Here is an 11,718-nt window from a genome sequence, read left to right as displayed (position 1 = left end):
ATCTTCTACTTTGAATTTGGCTCAAATTTAAATCCAAACCACCTCAAATCTCAAGTAAATTATCCCAAAATTGAGATTCAAACTCATTGAGATGTACCCAATTGTAATGACCTGACCGATCATTTTGAGCTTTAGCACTTCGTACGACGGTTTGAGACCTTGAGCAGCTTCATATTATGCATTATGACTCGCATATATGGTTGATTTCGATTTTCGAGAGGTTCGGAGTTGATTTGGGTAATTTTCAATTTGGAAGCTTTAAGTTGGAAGAGTTGACCAAGATTTGACTTTTGAGTAAACGACCTCGGTATTGAGATTCGATGGTTTCAATAGGTTTCGTACGGTGATTTTAGACTTGGACGTATGTTCGGATTTGATTTTGGATGTTCATATAAGGTTTTGGCTCTATTTGTCGAAAGTTGGCAATTTGAAAAATTTGAGAGTTCACAAGTTTGACGGGGAGTTAACTTTGACGGTATCGAGTTCAGATTGTTGTTCCGAAAGTTGAAATAGGTTCCTTTTGTCAATTGAGATTTGTGTGCAAAGTTTGGTTGGAATCCAGATTGGTTAGGCTTGAATCGGACGATTGGTAGCAAGGTAGGAGTTCATGAAGTTAAGAGAATGATCTTGAACGTCAATTCTTAGTTTTGATGTTAATTTTGGTGTTTTGAATATTTGGATAAGTTTGGATAATATATTTGAACTTGTTGGTATGATTGGACAGGGTCCCGCAGGGCTCGAGTGAGTTCTGGGGTGATTTTGGGCATTTTTTGATTGAGATTGTATTTTTGATTTTGTGGTGCATATGTTAAGCTACGTGATCGCGGAAGGACGAGCGCGTTTGTGGAGGATTCTTAGGCCACTGGTGGTTTATGCAACGCATTGGCGATGGAGGGACCGCGTTCAGAGAGAGATGTGGTAGCTGGCCATTGCGTTCGCGCGTTAGGCATCGTGTTCGCGATGTATTGGGGGAGGTTGGTCAGCAGGAGGTCGAATTCGCATCTTAGATCTCGTATTCACGGAGTAGTGATGCCAATTGGCCTACACATTCATGTTTTATGTGCCGCATTTGCAAAGCAGTGTCTGAGGCAGGATGATTTTTTGTGAATCACAATCGCGCTTATGGTGCCGCGATCGCGATGTGCACTAGTGGGCAAACTATTTAAGTTGCCAATTTCGGGAGTTTGCCTATTATTTCATATTTTGAGCCCTATACTTCTAGATGAGGAGAAGTTGAAGAGAAATTTCACTACTACATTAGAGGTACGTAATTTTTACTTGGATTTGGCTTTATATCTTGATTACCCATGGATGTCTATACCTAAAATTTTGAATTTTGAAAGGAAATTTTGGGTTTTTGTCTACACTTTAAGAGAGTGTATTTTGGGGATTTGAGTATTGATTTGGACTTGATTTTGAAAACTAATTATATATTTGGACTCGTCAGGTTGTGGGTCAACAGATTGTATTGGTTCGGATTTTGGGCATGTGGACCGGGGTTGACTTTTATTGACTTTTGGGAATATCTTTAAAAATTGAAGCTTTATGGATTGGGATTGCTTCCTATGGAATTATTGACTTCCTTGGATGATATTTGGCTTGGATTTGTGCGATTGGAGGTCTAGATCGAGGTTTTTGAAGCGATCCGAGGTTGAAGACTAGACGAATGAGGTAAGTATCTTGCCTAAACTTGGTTTGAGGAAAATTTTCCCGTTGGCCATATTTGTTATGTATTGGGGATGACATATATGCATGGTGATGAGCGTATATGTGTGTACTGTGATTATTCATGATTCAGATAATTCTTAGGCCATTATATGCCTTGTTTTGCTTTCATGCTTATTTGATATCGTATTTTTTCCACTTGTATGACTACATGGGCTATTATTCATGCTAGACTTCATGTCTAGGCTATTTGCTTATTTGTTGAGGTATGATAGGGCTTTTTTTGCTATGTTGTGATATTTATCTTAGTCGTAGTCATACTTTTTGGTCATGATATTATATCCGTATTTTATATCACTATCTTTGTATACTTGTTACATGTTATCTCACATGTTGTTAGCGTCCTTACTTGTGTGACATGGTTTTGAGTGGATTTATGGCATGTTGGCGTAATCCGTGCTGTATATTAATTATGATACTATGAGATGTTGGCATATTGAGATCTGAGCGGATTGATGATTGAGCCGGGCCATAAAGCCATATTGATATTAATATTGAGGTTGACGCATATGCCAGGCCCCATGCTGAGTGGTATTGATAGTGAGGTGACGCATGTGCCAGGCTATTTGGGTTGTGTCATGATGATCGTTGACTTTTGATCTGATCAGCGCTTGGGCTAGGATCCGCCCCTCTGAAGTTAGGTGATAACCCATGCAACTTTGGGCCCTGTGAGTGCAGGCATACGTTATGTGCTTGGAGATGGACTTATGTCAAACACCCCGTACAATGTTGAGAGTGTGTATATGTGTGTGTGTGAGGATCCATGGGTATCTTGCCAGGCACCGTGAGAGTGTTGAGACTATGATTGGGAGGCATTGTGTGCCAGGAACTTTTAATATGCTGAAATTGTGTATATTTGATATTTAAACTGTGATTCTTTGTTAATTTGGCATATATAACTGGCATGCAGGCATAAAGTTATATTATTCCTCACGCTAATTGGTATTTGATGTCTCTACTTGATGTTTAGAGCTTGATATTACAGTTTTTATCTTGTTAAATACTTGTCTAAGTGAATTATATGAAAGTTAGATGCCCTGACTGTTATATCTGAAAAGCATGTCTAGTTCTCCTCTTGTTGTGTTAAGCTGAGCATGTTATTATTTGAGTTGTTTTTCTTTATATGCTATTATTCTGATGTTATTGATATTGTTGGCTGTGGAAAGTGAGCATCGGACCTTGCCAAGCTCGTCACTGCTTTCAGTCCGAGGTTAGGCTTGCTACTTATTGAGTATATGGGGTCGGTTGTACGTATACTATACTCTGCACTTCATGTGCACATCCAGATGTTGCTGATAGCGACGGTCGCTAGTGAGTTATATCCGGATTTTCTTGAGGGATTCTTGGTAGCACTGCTATTTCATTCGCGGGCCTTGAAGTCCTCTCTTTTAACTTATGTTCTTATTGTTCAGTCTTCGAGACAGTATTGTATTTTGTTCTAACTTTGTATTTAGTATTTTTATAGAGATCATACACTCGGTGACACCAGGTTTTGGAGTAGATTTAAGTTGTAATGACATTTAAACTTCACTTATTTATACCATTCCGCTACTTGAAATTATTTCATTCTTATTGTTAAAATTATTTTTACATATTTATTGTTGGCTTGCCTAGCAAGCAATGTTAGGCGCCATCACGACTCCGGTGAGATTTTGGATCGTGACACCAATCTACTCCAATAATACCCACACTCAAAATAAATTTCAATTTTAAAAACTCAAAATTTCAAATTCAAGCTTAAGTGAGTTTTAATAGATTTCAATGGAGTCCAAACCCCAACTAACGATTGTGATAATGCTCAAAGGGTAGAGAAATAAAATATATACACGACTTTTTCTTTGTATACACCATGAAGTTAGATAATATCCTAACACAATGCATACAATTCCCTAAAATTTGATGTTGAATTTGATAATTAATAATACTAATAACCTTTAGATTATTTTTAATCTAATTTCTATATATATATATATATATATATATATATATATATATCTATAAAAGAGGGTCAATGAGTGTTGACATGGCACCTCTTAGAGATTAGGATTTCTATTTATCTTTTTCTTAATTTTTTGTCGTTTTCTTTATTAAGTACTCTATTAAATTATGAAAGGTCACTTCTAAAGGTCATTTAACAGTCGTTTAAGAAACAATCTGAGACAGGAGTAGTCATAATTGCAGATACAATCGGTTCCTACAAGCTATTTCTCCGTTTGACAGTTTTTCCTTACACAAAGGTTATTCTTTCCTTGCCTTTACAAATTCCAAGCAACTAAAGAAGATGGAATCTCTTTGCTTCCCTCATCATTATATTTTATTACTCATCTTTAGATGAAGAAAATTCCGACGGATTGGCGAAAGCAACTTGCCGCTTGGGTAATCAACTATACTTAGAGTCCTGCCCAAGTTACTCTAACCTTAAATTAGTACTTATCGTTTAGTGTTAAATTTGTATTATTGTTGTATTGCCATACAAAGATGTAAATCGGCTGAACCATTTACGAAATAAGAGCTTAAATAACCCATATTTTTTGTTTGTTTGATCTATTAGATAACATTAACAAAAATAGGCTATGTTGGCTCTTTCAACTTTTTTTCCTCGACAAAGCAGGTTATATTTGTTCGTTGAAAAACTAAAACTGCAAATGTAAATGGAAGTATATTTGCTTAGAAAAAAATTACAGTATTTAGTTAAAAACTGAAATTATTATTACTTTCGATTTTGGATAAGAACTGAATGGGGCTTTCTTTCTATTTTTGAAGAATAGAACTTGAGAATTAAACCCAGAGAGACAATACTGGTGGATTACTATTTAGAGATATGTTAGTAGGGGTACATTTGTTTGTGATACATACTTATTCCTTATATCCTTGATATCAAATTTTATGTTTTTGGTCACTTTTTGCTTTTTTACAAGCTAACCGAACAATCGTCGACCATAACGTATTTGGTAGTTTATCTATATTTTACTAAAAATATTTTTCAAGTTACACATTATGTAATTATACTTTTATTCTCTAACTGAAATTCATTTTCATAAGTTTGGTGATAGTAATTCCAAAGTTGTATGTAAACTAAACATTAATATTACTATAACTTTTGGTGTATGATCTTTTCTGAAATTCTTATTTCTAATGAGCCTAAGTCCCCGACCCCGAATATTCTCGTACATTAGGTTCTATAACTTCACTGGCATTATTTGACATCATAGCGTTGCTTCAATGTGGTCATATAACTTTTTCTTACTTTGGTTAATTGTTTTTCGTGAATATGGTAAATATATTTAGATCAATCTCATTCTCTAATCCTAAGTGTCATTGGTGATTACATAATAAGGTGTGCCATTGTGTTATGCTCTACATGCTTAATATGATAATTCAAAGTTCTTGAGACCATTCATATGCTTCAAGGTGAAATTTGAAAGGAATATATTGATAGAGTTTAATTAACTTTAAAAAAATTGAATATAATTTTAAATTTTAAAATCTTAATCTTTTATATTTGATATTATTTGGGGAACTTTATAAGAAACTAGGTGAAGATGTTATTAATTCTGGTAGGAGAATTTATATGAGATATTGGATTCAAGGATAAATGACAAATACAATTGTAGTTTTTTGCCCTTCATGTGTAACGATCCGACTGGTCGTTTTGAGCTCTAGTCTATTGTTCGACAGTTTGAGACTTTGAATAACTTCACTTTATATATTATAACTTGCGTGTGTAGTCAGTTTTGATTTTCGGAAAGTTCGGAATTGATTTGGAAGAATAATTCTCAATTCGGAAGCTTTAATTAGGAAGAGTTGACCAATATTTGACTTTTAAATAAATGTCCTCGGAATCGTGATTTAAAGGTTCCTATAGGTTCTTAAGGTGATTTCAGACTTGGGCGCATGTCCGGGTTGAGTATCGGATGGTCCGGGAGCGATTCAGTGCATATTGTTGGAGGTTTGTATTTTGAAGGTTTTTGTGATGACCAAAAATGTCATCTTATGTTTTAAAATTCGATTCTGCGCTCTTAAGCCTTAAAAATTACATTTGTATCCTTCTCGATTTGCGTGCGTAGTCCGGACGTGTTTCCGAAAAACTTATATGTTAAAAATTGATGAAAATAAGAATTTTTGCCTTAAAAGTTAATTTTTATTGACTTTGGTCAATATTTTTGGTAAACGGGACCAGATCAGTGTTTTGACGGTCCCGGTGGGTCCATATCGAATTATGGGATCTGTACGTATGCACGGAATCGAATTCGGAGGTCCCTAACTCGAGTTATGAATTTTTGATGAAAATTAAAAGTTTGAAAATTTATTATTTTTAAGAATTGATTGATGTTTGACATTGTTAGTACCGAGTCCGTATTTTAGTTCTGGAACTCGGTATACGTTCATTATAATATTTAAGACTTGTCTGTGAAATTTAGTGATAAATGGAGTTGATTTGATATGATTCGGACGTCCGGTGGTGAAGATAGAAATTTTAAAGTGTTCTTGAGAATTTCATTTGATTTGGTACTAAATTCATAGTTCTAGGTGTTATTATGGCGATTTGATCACCCGAGCAAGTCCGTATGATATTTTTAGACTTGTGTGCATGTTTGGTTTGGAGCCCCGAGGGCTCGGGTGAGTTTCGGATAGGCTACAGGATGTTTTGGACTTAGAAAATCTGGTGTCTGCTATGTTGTGCTTCGCGATCGCATAGTCACTCTCGCGATCGCGAAGGGGAAACTGGGCTGGGGGAGGATTTTACTCTACGCGAAAGCGAGACCATGGTCGCGAACGCGGAGCATTGGGGGGAGTTGCTCTACGCGAACGCGACCCGTCGAATGCGAACGCGTAGCTTTAGCTAGGCTGGGCAGGGGACCTGGGAAACTCTATGCGAACGCGAGCCTTGTCTCGCGAACGCGAGGGCATGGCGGGCTAAGCCTTCACGAACGCGTAAATCCTCCCGCGATCGCGTAAGTCCTTAGAAGGCTGCTCTTCGCGAACACGACAGTGTTCACGCGATCGCGATGAACATTGTCGCCTAGCACTTAACAGAATCCAAAAACGGGAATTGGCCATTAACTCATTTTCTCAAAAACCAAACGGGCTAGAGGTGATTTTCAAGAGATATTTTCTTTCTCAAAGTGTTGGTAAGTGATTCTAAACCATTTTCTTTCAATTACCCATTACATTTCATTAATTTTTAACCTAAAATCTAGAATTTTCATGGTAGCATTAGGGGTTTGGGTGGAAACTAGGGATTTCGAAAACTTGGGAATTTAGATCTCAATTTGAGGTCAGATTCCAAAACCAATTATATATCCGGGCTCGAAGATGAATTAGTAAATGGATTTTGGTCCGAACCTCGGGTTTTGACCAAGCGGGCCCGGGGTCGATTTTCGACTTTTTGGAGGAAAATTTGGGAAATCTACATTTATGCAATGTAATTAATTCCTTTAGCAATATTTAATATTATTGAGTCGTCTTTGAATAGATACGAGTGGTTTGGAGGTGAATTCTAAAGGAAAAGCTATGATTGAGTATTGAGTGGCCTTTGGAGCGAGGTAAGTGTTGTGTCTAACCCTAACTTGAGGGAATTAGGAACCTCAGATTATTTGCTATGTGAAATTCATACGAGAGTAAATGCACGAAGGGTGATGCAGTGTCGTTTCTATTGATTTTATGGTGAGATTGAGAGTAAAAGCACGAAGGGTGATGCCATGCATTTTTCCTTTGCTGTATTCGTTGTTTCTGTTGATTCATAGTATATTGGTTGTTCCAGTTATCATTCTGTTGTAGTTCCTTATCTTGTATTTCCCCCAGCATGTTTCCCCCCTCCAAATATTTCCTGTCCAGATCTTCATTACTGTTATTTGTATATGCACTGTTAAATTGTATAGGTTGATTTGTAGGTGCCTTGCCTTAGCCTCATCACTACTTTGTCGAGGTTAGGATCGATATTTATCAGTACATGGGGTCGGTTGTACTGATACTGCACTCTGCACTTTCTGTGCAGATTTTGGTACCGACTCGGGTTGATCGAGATTTTGCTATTGGACCGCTATCCGGAGACTCAAGGTAGATCTATCGGTGTTCACAGACCTTGAAGTCCCCGTCTATCTTTTCTGTTCTACTGTTTCTTTTATTCAGACAGTTGTATTTCTTTCAGACTATTACTTGTAGAAAATTTTAGAATGCTCGTGAATTATGACTCCAGATCTGGATGGTAGTAATTAATATAATTTTTATATTATTCCGCACTTATTATATTTTATCTTAGCTAATTATTGTTATTTACTGAATGAAAATAAGGATTTGGTTTAATGATTCTCTAACGTTGACTTGCCTAGCAAGTGAAATGTTAGGCGCCATCACGGTCCCGACAATGGGAATTTTGGGTCGTGACAAGTTGGTATCAGAGCACTAGGTTGCCTAGGTCTCACGAATCACGAGCAAGCTTAGTAGAGTCTGGAGGATCGGTACAGAGACGTCTGTGCTTATCTTCTAGTGGCTATGAAGTTTAGGAACAAATTTCACTTCTATTATTCTCTGTCGTGCGATGTTGTTTTCTCAATACTGATTGAACTCTTCTACTCTTATTCTCTCGCAGATGGCGAGAACATGTACCGCTTCCCAGCTGAGCAGCAGCCAGAGCCTCCAATGGCAGCTCCTATGCGGGGTAGAGGTCGAGGCCGAGGCCGAGGTAGGGGCAGGGCTCAGTCTAGTGCCCGAGCAGCAGCCCCAGTAGTGGAGCTTCAGATAGAGCTTGACGAGTAGGTTTCAGCCCAGACTGTTCCTGCCGGACCAGCTCAGGTTCCATAGGGGTTCATTGCCATCCCAGTACTTCAAGACGCTTTGGTCCATTTGGTGGGCCTTATGGAGAGTGTGGCCCAGATTGGCGCATTTCCCATGGCACCAGCCATCTCTCAGGCTGGAGGAGGGCCCCAGACTCCCACTACTCCCGCTCCGGAGCAGATAGCTCCCCAGTATCAGGCTCCAGCAGCTCATCCAGTCGAAGTAGTTCAGCCGGTTGTTGCGCCACAGACCGGTGATGGGTCAGCTATGTCTTCTGAGGCTTTATGGAGATTGGACAGGTTTACCAAGCTCTTCCCGGTTCACTTCAGTGGTGCTATTTCAGAGGATCCCCAGGAGTATCTTGATAGCTGTCACGAGGTTCTACGGAATATGGGTATAGTGGAGACCAATGGGGTCGATTTTGCTGCATTTCAGATGACTGGTTCCGCCAAGAAATGGTGGAGAGATGTTTTGCTGACCAGACCAGTTGGGTCGCTTGCTCTTACTTGGGACCAGTTCTCTCAGCTCTTCCTAGAGAAGTTTCTGCCTATCACATTGAAAGAGGAGCGTCACCGTCAGTTTGAGCATCTCTAGCAGGGCAGTATGACTGTTACTCAGTATGAGACCCATTTTGTGGATTTGGCCCGACATGCTATTCTTCTGCTTCCCACCGAAAGAGAGAGGGTAAGGAGGTTTATTGACGGACTTGCTCAGCCTATCAGGTTGTAGATGGCTAAGGAGACTAGGAGTGAGATTTCTTTTCAGGCGGCTGCTAATGTCGCCAGACGAGTCGAGATGGTTCTTGCTCAGGGAGGTCAGGGGTCTGACAAAAGACCTTGTTATTCCGGTGAGTTCAGCGGTGCCTCATCTAGAGGAAGGGGTACTTTCGGTAGAGGCCATCCTCCTAGGCCATTTCTTTCAGCACTCCAGGCATCCCACGGTGCCTCAGGTGGTCGTGGTCCTCATATTCCTTATTCTGACCAGCTAGCCTATAGTGCACCACCAGCTCCTATTAGTGCACCTCCGCTCCAGAGTTATCAAGGTGGTTATTCAGGTCGACATGGTCATTTTCAGGGTCAGCATTCATAACAACCGAGGTCATATTATACTTGTGGTGATCCGAGGCACATTGCTAGATTTTGCCCTCGGGCAACGCGCATCTCACAGTATCAGAGTTCTCGTGCCATGGTTCCGGCACCAGTTGCTGTACCACATGCTCAGCCAGCCAGAGGCAAGGGTCAGGTAGCCAGAGGTAGATGCCAGACTATTAGAGGTGGAGGTCATGCCGTTAGAGGTGGAGACCATCCAGTTAGAGGTCGTCCCAAGGATGTAGTTCAGAGTGGTGGGGCCCAGTCCCGGTGTTATGCTTTCCCAGCTAGGCCTGAGGCTGAGTCAACTGACGCTGTTATCACAGGTACTATTTCAGTTTGCAGTAGAGATGCTTCAGTTCTATTTGATCCGGGGTCTACTTACTCATATGTGTCATCCTATTTTGCTTCCTATTTGGCTATGCCCCGTGATTCTTTGAGTGCTCCTGTGTATGTGTCCACACCAGTGGGGGATGCTATTATTGTAGACCGTATTTATCGTTCGTGTGTGGTCACCATTGGGAGTCTTGAGACTCGTGTAGATCTTCTACTTCTCGATATGGTTGATTTTGATGTCATACTGGGTATGGATTGGCTGTTACCCTATCATGCTATATTAGATTGTCACGCCAAGACGGTGACCTTAGATTTGCAGGGGTTGCCTCGATTAGAGTGGAGAGGGATTCTTGGCCATTCTGCCAGTAGGGTTATCTCTTATGTGAAGGCTTGGCATATGGTCGAGAAGGGGTGTCTAGCTTATTTGGCTTATGTCCTCGATTCTAGTGCAGAGGTTTCTTCCATGGATTCAGTGCCAGTTGTTCGTGAGTTTCTAGAGGTGTTTCCTGCAGACCTGCCGGGGATGCCACCTGACAGGGACATTGATTTCAGCACTGATTCGGCTCCAGGCACTCAGCCCATTTCCATTCTGCCATACCGTATGGCCCCGCTAGAGTTGAAAGAATTGAAGGAACAGTTACAAGATTTGCTTGATAAGGGCTTCATTAGACCTAGTGTCTCACCCTGGGGTGCACCTGTGTTGTTTGTGAAGAATAAAGATGGATCGATGAGGATGTGTATAGATTATTGGTAGTTGAACAAAGTCACCATCAAGAACAAGTACCCATTGCCGAGGATTGATGATTTATTTGATCAGCTTCAGGGTGCCCAGATATTTTCAAAGATTGATCTGAGGTCCAGCTACTATCAGTTGAGGATTAGGGCATCCGATGTCCCTAAGACAACTTTTCGGACTCGGTATGGGCATTATGAGTTTCTAGTTATGTCATTTGGGCTGACAAATGCCCCAGCAACATTCATGGATTTGATGAACCGAGTGTTCAAGCCCTACTTGGATTCCTTTGTGATTGTGTTCATTGATGATATCTTGGTCTACTCCCACAATCGAGAGGAGCACGAGCAGCACCTTCGGATCGTTCTTCAGACTTTGAGAGACTGCCATTTATATGCTAAGTTCTCAAAATGCGAGTTTTGGTTGAGTTCAGTTGCTTTCTTGGGTCATATTATATCATCAGAGGGTATTCAGGTAGATCCTAGGAAGATTGAGGCAGTTCAGAACTGGCCTAGACCCACATCAGCTACAGAGATCCGTAGTTTCCTGGGTTTGGCGGGCTACTACCGTCGATTTATGGAGGGGTTTTCATCCATAGCAGCCCCGTTGACCCGGTTGACCCAGAAGGGTGCCCCGTTCAGGTGGTCAGACGAGTGTGAGGTAAGCTTCCAGAAGCTCAAGACAGATTTGACTTCGGCACTGGTATTGGTGTTACCCATAGGTTCAGGATCTTATACAATATATTGTGATGCATCTCGTATTGGTCTGGGTGCGGTATTGGTGCAGGGTGGCAGGGTTATTGCATATGCTTCGCTGCAGCTGAAGGTTCACGAGAAGAATTACCTTGTTCATGATCTAGAGTTGGCAGCCATTGTTCACGCGCTGAAGATTTGGAGGCACTATCTTTATGGCGTGCCATGTGAGGTATTCACGGATCATCAGAGCTTGCAGTATTTGTTCAAGCAGAAGGAATGCAATTTGAGGCAGAGGAGGTGGTTGGAGCTATTAAAAGACTATGATATCACCATATTGTATCATCCTGAGAAGGCCAATATGGTG

This window comes from Nicotiana tomentosiformis, chromosome 5 (assembly GCF_000390325.3).
Source record: "Nicotiana tomentosiformis chromosome 5, ASM39032v3, whole genome shotgun sequence".
NCBI classification, from domain to species: Eukaryota; Viridiplantae; Streptophyta; class Magnoliopsida; order Solanales; family Solanaceae; genus Nicotiana; species Nicotiana tomentosiformis.
Note: the sequence above shows the minus strand (reverse complement) of the source record.